The sequence below is a fragment of the Mastomys coucha genome, unplaced genomic scaffold (assembly GCF_008632895.1).
Source record: "Mastomys coucha isolate ucsf_1 unplaced genomic scaffold, UCSF_Mcou_1 pScaffold23, whole genome shotgun sequence".
Lineage (NCBI taxonomy): Eukaryota > Metazoa > Chordata > Mammalia > Rodentia > Muridae > Mastomys > Mastomys coucha.
Genome location: NW_022196906.1, coordinates 105,030,100 through 105,040,563, shown reverse-complemented (window position 1 = coordinate 105,040,563; position 10,464 = coordinate 105,030,100).

Below are 10,464 nucleotides of genomic sequence, written 5' to 3'. Positions count from 1 at the left end.
CCATGGGATGGGTTTGGATGCTTACCCATGGGATGGGTTTGGATGCTTACCCATGGGATGGGTTTGGAGTTGGGCCGGTTGTTGGTTGTCCTTTCCTTCAGTCTTTCCTCCATCCCTGCATTTCTTTTAGACAGGGCAAATTTTGAGCTGAAAGTTTGTTTTGTGGGTGGGTTGGCATCCTTATCCTTCCACTGGGGTTCCTGCCTGGCTAGAGGAGGTGGCCTTTTCAGGTTCCATATCCCCACACTTGGGCATCTCAGTTAATGTCACCAGCACTGACTCCTGGGAGCCTCCTCTATCTCTGCCTCTGGAACTTCCTAGAGCTTCTCCCCTCCCCCTCTCCTGCAGCTGCAGATTTCCATTCATAGGTGAATTCGTTTTTAAAGAAGAGTAGTCGCAATGATGTTGTGGTCTGAATATCTGTATCTGCTTAAAACTCAGAATTTGAAATCCTATCACCAGAGAGATGGAGGCTTTGAGATGTGACTAGGTCATGGTGGCAAAGCCCTCATGAAAGAGACCTAAGAGAGAGCTGTCAGCCTTCTACTCAGTGAAATCAGAGTGAGACGCAGGTCCAATCCCTACCCTAGATCTACTGGTACATCACTGTCAACTTGCCTCCAGAACTGTGGAAAATGAATTTCTTTTGTTGAAAAACCACCCAGTCTTTGGTATTTTATTTCAGCAATTCAGATTCACAAAGTCCCTGAACTCAGTGGCACTGGGCTCACATGTCTAAATGCCCAATACTAAGGAAAGAAAACCTCCTCTTTTTCTACAGAACTACCAAGAAGAGAGATGCACAGTATCCGCCACAGAGTTCAGTCCAAGTCACTTCTTACAGATGGCCTGCATGTCACTAAGCAAACCATCAAGGCAGTGGTAGCTGGAGCCTGGGTTGAACCGGGCCACAGTTATCGGATCGGGCTTTATTAGATAGGAGGATATCAAGTACAAAGCCTGTGGGCAGCAAGGAAAGTTGATAACGGCATTGCTTCTCAAGGGCATGGCTCTGAAATGTTCTGAACTCAGCAGTGGCACCAGGCCCCCAGCTCCTACAACAGCTATTGTCAACAAGAGCCAATCAGCTATGGTTGAGATCACTCTGATTCCATACATACGGAGGAAAAGTCTGGGTTCCCATAGCTGGGCCCATGGAGCTCGAGGTGGCAATCAGGGATATCCTGTGAGAGACAGTGCCATATTCATCTGGAGGATTGGATTCACTCACTGCCCAGTACTTGAATTGCTTGACTGTATGTAATGGACTTAACTCTGTGATTGACAGGTGTGGCCTGAGTACTCCTCCCACTGCTCCCTTGTCCCTTGTGTAATCTTGGGAAATAGTAATAAGGCCTTGTGTCCCTATCTCCAGGCCTTGCATGAGGATCCTAAGAGATAACACGTGGAACTATAATTTTGTGAACTATCAAATATTATACAAATGCAAGGGATCCTTCCTTTAATTGTATGGTAACAATAAATGTTCAATTAACATATTATAAATTTAGATAGCCAAGACACAACTACAGAGAACTTTAGAATATAAGGTCATTCTGCATTCTCCTATGTTACATAGGAATTTAAGGAATAAGAAAACTATATCAAAAAAAAAAAAAAAAGCAGTGTGTTCCACGCCTTTAATCTCAGCACTGGGGAGGCAGGAGCAGGTGAATCTCTGGGTTCGAGGCCAGTCTGATATACAAAGTGAATTCCAGGAAAAAAGAAAGAGGAGAAGGAGAAAGAGAAAGGGAAAGGGGAGGGGGAGGGGGAAGGGGAGGGGAGGGAGAGAAGGAAGAGGGGAGGGACAACAGTACCTGTTGTCTTACCTCAGTTTTAAAAGCCAGTGTTTCTTCTGTTCAATAGAGTACAACGAGAGATGAGAGCATAAGTCGGCATACTATGGTCCATGGGACAATCAGATACCATCTATTTTTGTATGGCCTGTGGTGGTGTACACCTTTAATCCCGGCACTTGGGAGGCAGAGGCAGGTGGATTTGAGTTCCAGGCCAACCTGGTCTACAGAGTGAGTTCCAGGACAGCCAGGGCTACACAGAGAAACCCTGTCTCGAAAAAAATAAAACAAAAAAACAACAAAAAAATCATTTTGAGGTTTTAAATTTTTTTTTATCAAAAGAAAAGGAGTGGGATGTGGTTCAGTGGTAAAGCCCTTGCCAGGCATTCATGAAGACCTTGGGTTCTCGAGTCCAAGCACTACAAAGAATAGAATAAAGAAAAAGATATTCCATAGCACATGGTAAAGAGTAATGCCAATGTCACTCTCCATTTTCATTCCAGCAGTGTGACAGCAAAAGAAAAAGTGGAATGTCTAAAATGGTAACTTTGTAATTAACTTATTTATTGGGGGATTTTTAAATAAAAGATGTGTTTATCTATTTGTATTAGTCTACATTTGTGTGCATCACAATGATACAGGAGCAAAAGACACCATGGGTCCTGGAGACCAGAAGAGGATGTCAGACCCTCTAGGGCTGGAGTGGCAGGTGATTGTGAGCCACCCTGTCATTGCTGTGGAGCAGAATCTGGGTCCTCTGCAAAAGCAGTAAGTGCTGGTAACTGCTGGGCCATTTCTCCAGCCACCTGGGGCTGCTTTTGTTGAGATGTGGTTTCATTGTGTATTCCAGGCTGACCTTGAACTCATGTTTCTCCTGCCTCAACTTTCTCAATAATAGTATCATACATATGTACCTCCATGACTGCTATTTGTGTGTAGTTGTGTATAGGTACATATGCACATGTGTGAGTGCATGTGAAAAGCCTGAAGACAACCTTGAGTGCTGTTCCTCAGGTTTCATCCACAGTTTTTCAAAGGTAACTTCTCTTTCTGGCCCGGAACTCATCAGGTAGTGTAAGTTAGCTGGCCAGTGAGCCTCAGGCATGAGATCCCCTGGGCCAGAACTGCACCACTCCTCCTCTTCCTCTTCCTCTTCCTCTTCCTCTTCCTCTTCTTCTTCTTCTTCTTCTTCTTCTTCTTCTTCTTCTTCTTCTTCTTCTTCTTCTTTTTCCTCCTCCTCTTCCTCCTCCTCCTCCTTCCCCTCCTCTTTCTCTTCCCCTCTTCTTCTTCTTCTTCTTCCTCTTCCTCCTCTTCCTCTTCCTCTTCTTCTTCCTCTTCTTCTTCTTCTTCCTCTTCCTCCTCCTCCTCCTCCCCCTCCTCTTTCTCTTCCCCCTCTTCTTCCTCTTCTTCCCCCTCCTCTTCCTCTTCTTCCTCCTCCTGTTCCTCTTCCTCCTCCTCCTTCTCTCCCCCTCTTCTTCTTCTTCTTCCTTTTCTTTTTCTTTAACTTGGGGTTTGGGGATCACATTTAGGTCTTCATTCTTGCATGACAAGGGTGTTACTGACTGGATTCTCTCCCCAGCTCACTGGTAACATTTTTAAAAAATCAATAAACATTAGATCTGGAGAGATAAATAAAATAAAACTTTTCAGTTTCTCTGAATTACCTACACATTGGTGAACCCCTAATGAAAACTCCTAAAGACTTTGTGTGTTGGGGTGAGCCTAGCAATGCAACCCAGAACTCCAGCTGCTCCTGTGAAGAGTGGCTGACAAAGGCCATGACTGCCCCTTCTACCAAACCACCTTGTCTCCAAAATGCTTGAAAAGATGTCCCCGACCGGGGCAGCCCCCAGCCAGTGGCTGGTGAACGTGAGGCACATCTTTGTTCCACTGTGCCGGGCAGTAACTCTTGTCTAGCCACTCTCTGGAGATCTCACAGATGAACATGCTAGGGCCAGGCTTGCTTGGCTGTCTCCAGCTCTAGCCCATGTCCCTTGCTCCCTTTTGAGTTGCCCTTGACAGCACTCTTAATCACCTGCACCAGACTCCCTCTGCTCCTAAGAAGCTGAGAAGTTGTAGGCTCCTTAAGAATGCCCTGTTCCAGGGCCGAAGAGCCCAGGCACACGGAAGCAACATGACGTGATGGCAACATGACCATCAACTTGTGGTCCCTTTCCTGACCTGTGGTTGTGCACCTAGCCCACTGGCTTTATAAAAGACCCTGGGGAGCTTTCTAGTAATCCTCCTTTCTTTTTTCTTCTTTTTTCTTTTTTTTCTTTTTTCTTTTATTTGAGTTGGCCCAAGTGTGTATGTCGTGCCTGAAAGCCATGTAACCTTAACTAATGTGATGAGTAATCCAGGCCTGACCTACCAAGGCTTTGGAAATGAGATCCACTACTGTGCTGGGCTAGCATCAATTGAATCCTGACCTGGACCGCCTCTGTCCCACAAGTGCTACTGGGAACGTCCCAGCTTCTAATCCTCTAGGACCTTGCGGAGCTGGGTTGCTAATTTGATACCCAGGGCCATATTTCCCTGAGGTCTTCCTGATCCCCACGCTCCACTCCCGCCCCCTTGCCCCACCCCCATCCCCCACTCCTCACCCTCACCCCCACGTCCCACATCCGACACCCCACACCCCATACCACACCCTCACGCCCCACCTCGGAGGCCGGGAGAACAACATTCCTTCCTCTGGATGTCATCCTCTTCAATTTTTCTGTTTCCAAGCCTCTAGTATCTCTGTGTACTCTTGTCTCCCTAGAATGTGGGGGTTTTTTTATTATTATTATTTGGCAACTGCCTCTATGTTCGAGCATGTATATACGTGTGTGGTCTGTTCCCATACAGGTCAGGAGAATGGAAGGGCAGGTGGTGGGCAAGTCAGGAGAGGTGTTCAAAAGCCAGGAGGAGGTGGCACACGCCTTTAATATTGGCACGCAGAAGGCAGGAGGCAGAGGCAGGTGGATCTCTGTGAGTTTGAGGCCAGCTGGTCATCAGAACAGGATAGCCAAGGCTACACAGAGAAACCCTATCTTGGGAGGTTAAAAAAAAAAAAAAAAGGTCAAATCACTGAACAGCCGATCATAGAGGAAGGGCGACAGTACAAGCCTGATGAGCTCCGTTCAGAGCTGTTCACAGATTCATCAGAAAAACGGATCCTCCTGCTCCTAATACCCAAGAGAAGTTCTACAGTAAAGAACTGAGAAGTAAGAGCCGTGGCGGAGGAGAATTTGAGAATGCAGTGATTTCAGTCTGGTTAATTCTCTTACATTTAACTTGGCTACACCATTGCCTGGATGTGATCAACTTCCTTGCCCTTGTGTAATTGTCCCTGACTCCATTTAACATAGGGACTGGCACGTAACAAGCAATGAAGGATAGTTACTGTTACTATTTTTATCAATAAAATTGCAGCATTTCAGTTCAGACAACTATTTACCAACTATTAGGTTAGAGTTAGTTAGGGCTTTTACCAGCTAAACTGCAGATTCAAAGCCACAGACCAGCCCTGTATGCACATGTGGGCAAAACCAAGACACTATGGTTCAGAAGTGCCCCCAGGGCCCAGCCTACAATTACACACTAATAAACCTGAAACAAAGCCAGTAAACTCTACAAGTGAAGATTAAAGGGCCTAAACTCCTGCCATTGTTAAGAGGGAAATGGTCTAAATTGGAGAGCTATGAAGAGGCAGGGAGTGGCAGAGCTGGCACAGGAACCTGAGATGGCCTCCGGTCAGATAGGGTCCTTGGGAACTGGATGCAGGTGCCATGCTTGGGATGGCCCACGGGCTTCCTAAGGAGCTGAGAAGCTGGACCTGATAATGTAACTGTGTTCTGGAAATAATTCCACTCATCACTCTCGAGGAAGTCAGAGTGCTGCTGGTAAATAGCTCGTTTAATAAAGTGCTTGCCACACAAGCTTGTGCACCTGAGTTACATCCCCTAAACCCACATTTTTAAGAAGCCAGGGATAACAGTGTGTCCTTGTAATCTCAGCGCTGGATAGTCAGAGACAGGTGGCTCCCCCAGGACCTGCTGGCCAGCCAGCCTAGCTTCCTTGGTGAATTCCAAGCCATTGAGAGACCCTGTCTCAGAAAAAAGAGGGACAGGGAAGTTGCACCTGATGAACTATGCTCAAAGTTGTCTCTGGCCTCCATATTCAACATGCACACACATGAACACACACACAAGCACACATACATGCACACACATACACACAGGCACACAGGGGCACACACATGCGTACATGAACACACACAGGCACACATCTAAAAAAGAGGTAAGTATGGTCCAGGCTGCCGCTGGAGACCCTGTTGAGGTCTGGGCTGGGGGCCCTGTTGAGGTCCGGGCTGCCGCTGGCTTGCAGGTACAGGCAGGGAAGCTTCTTTTGCAGAGGTATAGATGACCACAGATTCACAGTTGGGAATGAGAGACATAGAAGGTTTCTATAACAACCTCTGCCTCTTTCCGAAACAAACAGTCAAGACAGGAAGCTATTGAAGAGAGTCCTTAGAAATTATGATAGAGATACTGAAGTGGAGCTCTTCATGGATGATGGCTTCTGGCAGGGGTGGGAGAGAGGGGATGGGGGAAGGGTGGGAGGAATGGAGGATGGGGAAAGTGGAGATGGAGTCAGTTTAGGAAAAGGTACAGAGAGGATGACAGGGTGATGAAAACCTGCTGGTCCAGGAGTTAAAAATCCTGCAGTCTACAGAGGGTCTGCTAGGACTTCCGGAAGTGACTGAGTCTCTCAAAGTCTGGATTTCCCTGTCTTTAGCCTTCATGCCCCGCTCCTTCACCTCTGTGGATGCAGTTCACTCTTCTGGAACATTCTAACATATTTTTCTTCTTCTTCCAGGAGCTCTTATGGTCTCTAAAACATATCCCTCCTGTGTCAGATATTTTACTACCAGTTGATAAATGTGGATATAAACTTGGGGTGTCATAAAGTAACAAGTTGGTCTTGTCCTGGGTCACTGAGGTCTAAGGTTTTAAGGAAGGTCTGGCTTTCCCACATTCCTGCAGGGTAGGAGAGGTGAACATTAATTTCACTACAGGAAATGGAGCCACAGTAAGGACGGGTGACTTGCCCAGGATTACAGAACCAGGAAGTTGCCAGTCAACCCACATTTACTTCCTCTGTCTCAAATCCGGGGTGTTTCCTTCATGTTTAGAAGTATCCCAGGCTATCTGGTCACCTCCAGGTTGTATGGCCTCTGAAGGAAACTTCTGTGCTCAGGGACTAGGGAAACACTCACTCCAGGCACAGGAGAATTTGAGGGAAAAATCTTAGGATGTGTGTAGAACCATCCTAAGAGATTGGTCTTAGCTTCCTTTCTATTGCTGATATAAACACCATGACCAAAAGCTGCTCGGAGGAGAGAAGATTTATTTGGCTTACATATCAGAGGCCACAGTCCCTCGCTGAGGGAAATCAAGGCAGGAACTCAAGACAGATACTGAAGCAGAAACCATGGAGAAAGGCTTGCTTGCTGGCTTGCTCCCCATGGCTGGCTTGTCTTGCTTTTTTAATACAATTTAGGACCACCGGCCCAGGGATGTCACCACCTAGAATGAGCTGGTTCCTCCCAACATCAGTCATGAATCAAGAAAGTACCTCGCTGGGCAGTGGTGGCACATGCCTTTAATCCCAGCACTTGGGAGGCAGAGGCAGGCAGATTTCTGAGTTTGAGGCCAGTCTGGTCTACAGAGTGAGTTCTAGGACAGCCAGGGCTCTACAGAGAAACCCTGTGTCAAAAACAAAACAAAACAAAACAAGCTGGGCGGTGGTGGTGCACACCTTTAATCCCAGCACTTGGGAAGCAGAGGCAGGTGGATTTCTGAGTTCGAGGCCAACCTGGTCTACAGAGTGAGTTCCAGGACAGCCAAGGCTACACAGAGAAACCCTGTCTCAAAAAACAAAACAAAACAAAACAAAACAACAACAACAACAACAAAAAGTGCCTCGTACACTTGCCTACAGGCCAGTGCTATGGATGAATTTTGTCCATTATGGATTCTTAGGATAACTCCAGCTTGTGTCAAGAAGACAAACCTAAGCAGCCCAGAGATGTTTGCCTTCTTGAGTAAAAGAGGCATAGAGATCCTTATCTGCACAGAAATGACATTCTGGTTAAATAAGGAGGGATAACATGCAGAAGTAAATCAATTCTATAAGATGAGAAGAGTTTTTAAAGACAGGGTCTTAAGGAGCCAAGGCTGACTTTGAAGCCATGTTCTTCCTAGCTCAGCCTCCCAAGTGCTAGGATTACAGGCATCTTCCAGTAATCCCAAGTAACATGATTAAAAGTTATACCAGGGAATGGGAAATGAGATTCAGAAGTGTCCATACAGGGCTGATGAGATGGCTGTCAGGGGAGAGGCGCTGGTCACCAAGCTGAAAACCTGAGTCCGATCCTCAGGACCCATGTGGTGGAAGAAGAGAAACAACTTGAAGAGGAGATATTCAACCATGGGCTGTTTGGGCAGAGGATTCTGGGTAGAAAGGGCCAGGGCAAGGCTTTGAGATGAGCATAGTAACTGGAGTGTAAATACGGCCAGGGAGGCTGGCATTTTGGGGGGCTACGTGGACTGTGCCAAAGTACCCCAAAGCTTACTAGCTCAAAACAAAATGTGTAACCTCGCAGCTTTTGTGGTCATGAACACGGCAGAGCTGACAGCTACGACATGGGTCTTTTCTTACTCAGATGGTGTCTCATGGGTCACAGACCCTCCTGTCTCCACATCTCCAGGGCTGGAATCACAGGCATACACACCTACCTCTGCCCTCAGCTGAGCTGCGTGTGGGACTCTGGGGTTCCAAACTCACATCCTACACTTGCCTTGAAAGAGCTTTACCAACTGAAAACTACCTCCTCTGCTCCCTCTCTTGTTACTAGTAAGAAATATGCTTTTTGGTGATTTTTAAAAAACTTTTCAGTAGGTCTGGTGATTGTAAACCCATAAAGGCTTGTGTTAGTAGACACAGCACCTATTATGACAGCTAAAGGGCTGGAGAGTTGGCTCAGTGGTTAAGAGCACTGACTGCTCTTTCAGACAGAGGTCCTGAGTTCAATTCCCAGCACCACATGGTGGCTCACAACTATCTGTAATGAGAGCTCATGCCCTCATCTGGTGTGTCTGAAGAAAGTAGTAGTATACTCATATACATAAAATAAATAAATAAATGACAGCTAAAGATCTGAGTACGGTTTTTTTGGAACCAGGTTTCTCATTGGTCACCTGCCTGGGACTTCTCTGCTGCCGCCACCTTGTGGACACCTAGAGAAACAACAAGTACGGTGTTGCCTTTGGTTAAGTGAACTACTAGACAATGTAGGCTTGCATCCTTACTGCAAGAATTAGGTGTTGGCACCAGGTCACCGTTTACTTGTAAGATCATATCTATTTATGATGTAAAACTCTGATTATTAGAAACTTCCTTCTGACACTAAGCCAAGCTCTGCTTAATTTACCCTCCTGTTTTCCTGGCCTTTTAATTCTGTTTAAAACCTTGTTTCAAGGCAACCACGTCTTGTGCTTCGCTCAAATCCCCTTCCTTCCCTAAGTAACGAAGCTCCTGATCTTTCTTTTAATGCTTTGATCTCAGCCTCCAGCTGCTGATACAGGGCTTCAAGCGAGCGGGACAGAGCAAGCGCAGAACTAATTGAGGAGGTGGTCTGGGACAGAGGCCAGCTCCCGGACAGATCCTCTGGCCAAGAATGGTACTACTGTGTTGGCTCATTTGGATGTAAGGCTTCCGTCTTTTGTTTTTTACTGCACCAGTCTTTGGTGAGAGGAAGGGGACACCTTGCTAAGTAGAGACATCCCATCTCAAGAATGTTACGTCAACACCCATAGCATGTCCGAAAGGGTGCCCAGGAAAGGTTTGTATCCCATGGCAGTGTCAGCCACAAACACAAACAGCCGGGGCATAGCCTGATGTGTGAATTCTGATGGGGCCTTTTAATCCCACCCTTCTTAGTTTAGGAGTAATAGCCTAACTCCAGAAGATCGGCATACACAAAATACAATCCACAAACCACAAGAAACTCAAGAAGAAGGAAGATCAAAATGTAGATACTTCATTCCTTCTTAAAAGGGGGAACAAAATACCCATGGAAGGAGTTGCAGAGACTAACTATGGTGCAGAGACTGAAGGAAGGACAATCCAGAGACTGCCCCACCTGGGAATCCTTCCTGTATTCAATCATCAAATCCAGCAAGTGCTGGATGACAGGAGCCTGATATAGCTGTTTCCTGAGAGGCTCTGACAGTACCCGACTAATACAGAAGTAGAGGCTCACAGCCATCCATTGGACTGAGCACAGGGTCCCCAATGAAGAAGCTAGAGGAAGGACCCAAGGAGCTAAAAGGTTTGCAGTCCCTTAGGATGAACAACAATATGAACTAAGTAGTACCCTCAGAACTCCCAGGGACTAAACCATCAACCAAAGAGTACACATGGTGGGACTAATGGCTCCAGCTGCATATGTGTCAGAGGATGGCCTAGTTGGCCATCAATGGGAGGAGAGGCCCTTGGCCCTGTGAAGGTAGGGGAATGCCAGGGCCAGTAAGCAGGAGAGGTGGGGTGGTGAGCAGGGGGATCGAGGAGGGAAAAGGTGTTTGTTTTTGTTTATGTTTCTTTTTTTCTTTTTTTTTTT